Below are 6,000 nucleotides of genomic sequence, written 5' to 3' on the forward strand. Positions count from 1 at the left end.
TATTACTCCCATCTCATAGATAGGCTTTTTGCCCTCGCAGGCGCAGAGTGAAGAGAGCTTTCTCCACATTTTAGCCCATGGTCTCCTAAATATTTAATAAGGACAATCAGAAGTCAGGTGGCTGACAGCAGAGGTACAAGTAAAGCTCAGAATGGATAGGAACTTACCAATCCCTTCTTCCTTAATAGATGAGAAGACAACACATCTAATTGATTCCTTACATTGTTATTGACAGTAACACTAAAGAAATGATAAGATGTGAGGTCAAAATCTCCAACAAGAAAATAGTAATAAGATGCAAGCAATAGCATATATGTGCATATGCACATAACCATGTTAACGTATAATAGTAATAAAAAAATTAAACCACACGTGTACATGTTCTCATAACTATATTAACAAATATTTCTATGAACAATAGGCATATTTCATCAATATACACTGGCTTTGCTCTCCATTGTAAATCAATCCCCAGCCCCTAATGCTATGAAAGTGCTTTTATAAACTGTGGATAAGTGACTGTATAAATGGATGGCATCGTTATCACTGTAGCACACGTAACGTTCAATAAAAATTTGCCAAATGCATGAGTAAACTACTTAAGGCAATTTAACTGAGCTAAATAACAATATTTCTTCATATACTAAAGAAAATATTGTTAGCAATTGTAGTTAATTTAAGTTCCATCATATATACCCAGCTCTAATCTAAGAGCTAGTAATAAATGGGATTTCAGTCTTCCCTAGGGGTTCAGAGGGCTATGGGCCCATTGTCTCAACCAGGCAATGGGGGAATAAACATATGTGTCAGTGTGACTCGGAGGCTGGTCTCTTCAATACATTTGCACTAACCTTGACAGCTTGAGGTAGTAGAGCTGGGAGGGCCCAAGTATGATGAATGGGTGGGTGGGTTAAGAAGATATATCAAAGTCAGAGATGCAGGCTGGTTTACATAGTAGTCAGCATCCAATTGTGTTTTCTGGAAGATTACTAGTATTGCTCTATAATTTTTGTTTGATTAGAACTTCAAGGTCTTCAAAAATTTAGAAATATAACTGAAGCCTATGTCTCAAAGTTAGGACACATTGACATATATACACTAATATGTATAAAATAGATAACTAATAAGAATCTGCTGTATAAAAAAAATAAAATGGGGCTTCCCTGGTGGCGCAGTGCTTGAGAGTCCGCCTGCCGATGCAGGGGACACAGGTTCGTGCCCCGGTCCGGGAAGATCCCACATGCCGTGGAGTGGCTGGGCCCGTGAGCCATGGCCGCTGAGCCTGCACGTCCGGAGCCTGTGCTCCGCAACGGGAGAGCCCACAACTGTGAGAGGCCCGCGTACCGGAAAAAATAAAAAAATTTAAAAAATAATAAAATAAAATGAAATTCAAAAAAATAAAAATAAAAGTAAAAATCTTAGGATAGAAAAAAATAAGAGTTAGGACACAAAGCTAATTTGAACTGCTTCTTTCTGTAAGGAACAAAATCTGAACAAAAGTAAGATTGTCCATTACAAAAAAGATCAAATTCAAACGTTATATATAGTACATCTATATGTAAATGTGGAAGGAATTAATTATTTAGATAATTAATAAATAACAATCAGAAGTCAGATGGCTGAGAGCAGAGGCACAAGTAAAGCTCAGAACAGATAGGGAATTATCAATTTTTTCTTCCTTAATAGAAGGAAAAACAGAAATTTATTTATTTTTATTTATTTATATTAGTAGGAAGAAATAATTAGAATGGTTGAGCTATAGGTCAGTGGGAAAATGCCAAGAACTTTTAATCAGGAAGCTTGAGTTGGAATCTAAGCTCTACCACTATATATTATGTCATCTTCATTTTTCTGAACTTCAGTGTCTTCATCTATAAAAGAAGTCAATATTAATTATGCCATCAGAGAACTAGAACAGATTGTATCAGTCAGGAGTGTGTTTGGCTGCAAGTAACAAAAGAAGAGATTATGGTGACTTCAACAAATGAAAATGTATTTTTCTCACCGAGAACAAGTTGAGGTAGGAATCCAGGGCATGCAGCTCAATGATGCCTTTGGGATCCAGGTTCTTCCTGTATCTCTGCCCTAACGTCCTTGCCATGTTGTTTCTCTTCCTCGTGCTTGTCGTCTCTTGGTCCCAAGATGACTAGTGTAACTGCAGCAGTATATACACATTCAGGAAGAAGGTGCAAGGGGGAGAAGCCCTTCTCTTTGTGAGTTGTTGTCAGTTGATTCACCCTTACATCTCTTGAGACACTACATGGTACATTCAGATCAATCAATGGTCAAGGGAACTGAGATTACCGTGATTGGTTTTGACCCATCATCATCATCATCTTCTGGTACTGAGGTAGAAGCCTAACACTGAAATCAAAGAATCTTTCTATACTACCAGAACAGCTCAGGGCTCTGTCAGCAGGGATGAGGGGATAGCTCTTGGGTAAGCAACTAACAGGGTCTACACCAGGGCAAAACAAGATAAGGTTGGGGTTCTCAAAGTGCACTCCCCACATCAGCAGCATGTGGGAATGTGTTAGAAATGCAAATTCTCAGCCCCCCCCCCCCACCAAACCTACTGAATCAGAAACTCTGGGGTGGGACCCAGCAATCCGTGATTTCACATAACCTGTAGGTGATTCTGATGACTGCTCTGGTTTGGGAACCACTGGGATAAAAATTGAGAAAAAAACTTAGCAATCAAGCTTGAGGACTCAGTGATCTTACTGAAATGTGTTGTTCATCAGAGCCTTCCTCTGGGAAGGGGAGGGGAAAAAAAGGAAGGGAAGGGAGGGAAAGAGAAGAGGCTAATCCTTATTGAGTACCTACTAAAGATGGACAAATGCCCTTGGTGGACATTTCACCTATGTCTTTTCACTTAATCTGCACAAACCCCATTTTCCCAGATGAGAAAACTGAGTGTCAGAAAGGTTAAATAACTTGTCCACAGTTATTCATCTGACACAGCTCAAATTCAGTGTGGTCTGATTCCCAGATAGCGCACTTCCAATTGTTACACCAGAAAGGGAGCAATCCCAGTAAACTTAGAATGACTCAATTTGTAAAAATGTGATTTAAATGTAAACTTATTGTTCCTTTGCTGGGCATTCAGAACCCTCTGCAGTTTTACCCTCATCTATCTTCCATCCTTACCTTCACTACAGCACCCCCTCCCCCACTCCCATATGCACATCCTGGGTCAGAGCCACACCCGACTCCTCCCCATCTCTTGGGCAGGCCCTGTAGCCTCAAGGCCTCAACTAAACTCCTACTCCCTGGAGTGCCCTCCCTTTTCTGCCTGTTGAACTTTATTCTTCTGTAAATAATTAACAACTAAAATTGGCCCTCTTGGAGTGTTCATGATATAAAGCATTCAATAATTGTCTGTGTAAAAAATGAATGCAAGAATGCCTACTTTTAATTCTTACTCTACCAAGAGGCGTCTCCAAGTTTTCCTTTCTAACACCACGGCATTTTGCTTGCATTTAAAATTTCCCAATCTGTTTCATGATGAGATGATATATCTGCCCCTGTCTCCCAACAAACGTGTGAACTCCCAAAGACAAGGCGAGGTTGCACTCATCTGACTACCCTCCACAGCACCCAGTACAGGGTCTGATACTTAGTAAGGACTCAAAAATGACATACATAGACTTGAACTATATAACATGAAATGTATATGTGCACTTCCAAGAACTAGACTTTTCAATTAGTTGATGAAACCTACAATTTGTGATAAATAAAAGCCTATTTCATACTAATGCTGTCGATGTGGGAGCAAAGCTTTCCTTTGGATCGTTCTAGTGGATTTTACTTGCCCAGTGCTTAGCTAATCCAATTCTGAGAATACAGCGTCACTGCTGGATGTTGAAATGGAGCCATTTTGGGAAGCTGAGGGGAAAACCTCCCAGTAGGAGCTATTTACGCACCTGCTGGATTGCCTATAATAAACGATACTGGCCAACTCACAGCACAATCTCTTCGTTCACCCTGTACTCTGACCATGCCTTCCATGCCTGAATTTATTGGGTGACTTCCAAGAAGGTTTGGAAATTAACATATTTTGCAGCCTCCAAAAAGTACCAAGGGACAACTTTAAAAGTGACACTGAGCCATGAATAATTACATTTCTTTAAAAAAAGTCTTTAAAAGAACACCTTTTTACAATAAATGTTGGGGGAATGGAGAGCAAGGGTTAGAAGGAGGGATCAGAGAGAAAATGTGAACATGGTTAATACAATCTGGCACTTTCTAAGCAGATAATACCACAGGTTAAAAGAAATCTTATAAATAGCAAAGAAGGCAGTAATGACATATTTAATCACTCTATCACTCTCTTTTGTCTCCTCAGGTATTCTTCAGCATTTTCTGGACATTCATTCCAAATAACTAATCAACAAAGATTTATGGAATATCTTCCATACCGTGGACCCAGCCTATAAGAAGCAAAAAGAGGAAGAACATCAAGAGAATGGTTGCCATTTCTTACATTTTTTTTAGCTTTTAAGAACTTAAAAATGCTTTTCAATACTGTCCTTGATCTCATTCAATCCAAGGTATTACTCCTGTTTTGCAGATAAGTAAACTGAAGAGCGTATGACCAGGATCACATGGTTTACAAGTGACTAAGTTGGGGACTCAAGTTCTCTTACATCTCTGTTCCTCTGCCTACAAAGACTAAGGTTGTTTTAAATAAATTTATAGCATACGGTATATGCTCTCACAATATGAAAAATGTTAAAGAATGTCTTTTACAGACTCCTGGGTAAAAAGGCATTGGAATTAATTGTTTAACGTCTTGCACACCAGATCTCCTCTGAAAGGACCCAGAGAAGAATTAAAAAAGAAGACGCTTTGCAGGGAGGGAGGACCAGCACAGGAAAGCGTGCCTTCCACAAGGTGGAAAGCCTGGGGCCATCCTGTTCAACATGGTGCAGGTGGGCCCTGAGGAAGGCAGGCACTGAAAGCCATCTCACACCTCTGCTTCCTGAGAAACAGCAGGGTCTCCAGGAAGTAGGCGGCAGAGAGACTGAGACCCCACCAAACCTGACTGCCCTCCCCACTCCAGTTGTGAAGCTTTGAGGGCCAGAGGCAATGATGAAAAGGGTGATGCTCAGAGGAGGCAGAAAGTTATGAGTGAGTTAAGGAAACTTAAAAAGCAATAGCTAATTAAATTTTTCATTAAAAACAATAAAGAGTAGAATGGGCACAGCAAAAAGTCAAAATCGGAGGTACAGAAGAGAAACTCTGCCATGGAATGAGGAGGAAAAAGACAAACTGATTGAAATAATAAGGGAAAAAATTGTTGGATTTAAAGAACAGATAATACAGAAAATATAGATAAGAGATGTTCCTGGGGAAAACAAAAGAGAACAGAATAAACAAAACAAAATAACCAAAAATATAAGAGAAGAAAACTTTCCTGAGCTGATATAACCATAAGGATCAGAGTCAGCTGCCTGTGACAGAAATGAAGTTTAGCAACATTAAACTTCAAGGGAGTCTGGAAAATATGGGTTTTATTCCAAGCAGCTATGTGCCCATATGAAAATCAAGAATTAGTTTACTAAGAAGTAAAATGTGCATTTGAGGGAACCGCTACCAACCTCTGCCATAATTGAATAAAACTATATACTTCAGATCAAAAGATTCCACTGAGTACCTGGCAAATTACCTCAAAGATTTCAACTACTAGATATACTCAAGTTCAGAAGCGATAGAAGAATTTACAATTATCCAGGCAGATAGCCTCAGATAGCCCTATAACATTAAAGACCAGATGACAATACAGAAATATCTATAGTTTTGGGTACAAAAGATTGCCAGTTAAGATTTCTAAGCTCATCCAACTTGTCATTCATGTCTGAAAGAACTATAAGAAAATTTCTAGCTACTCAGACTCCTAAGTATATCACTCATATCCTTCTTGAAAAAAGTACTTAAGGTACAATCCAGCCAACTGAGAGATGAATCAAAATAAAGAATGGAGAAGTTCTGATGAAA

The 6,000-nt window shown here is 39.2% G+C and overlaps 1 long non-coding RNA gene across 3 annotated transcripts in view; it reads right to left on the reverse strand.

The window, feature by feature from the left end:
• The window catches only part of LOC132521091 (uncharacterized), a 55,165-nt gene extending 51,098 nt beyond the window's left edge, over positions 1 to 4,067 (reverse strand). Inside the window, exons 1-2 of one of the 3 annotated variants that reach the window (XR_009540726.1) lie at positions 2,006 to 2,051; positions 168 to 240 (exon numbers count right to left, since the gene is read on the reverse strand). This is a non-coding gene — a long non-coding RNA (uncharacterized LOC132521091). Of the gene's footprint in view, positions 1 to 167; positions 241 to 851; positions 1,281 to 2,005 lie in introns of those variants that run through there. The other 2 variants (XR_009540724.1, XR_009540725.1) reach the window with 2 other exon arrangements.
• Positions 4,068 to 6,000: the final 1,933 nt, after the last annotated feature.

The sequence above is a fragment of the Lagenorhynchus albirostris genome, chromosome 5 (genome assembly GCF_949774975.1).
Source record: "Lagenorhynchus albirostris chromosome 5, mLagAlb1.1, whole genome shotgun sequence".
In the NCBI taxonomy this organism is placed as follows: Eukaryota; Metazoa; Chordata; class Mammalia; order Artiodactyla; family Delphinidae; genus Lagenorhynchus; species Lagenorhynchus albirostris.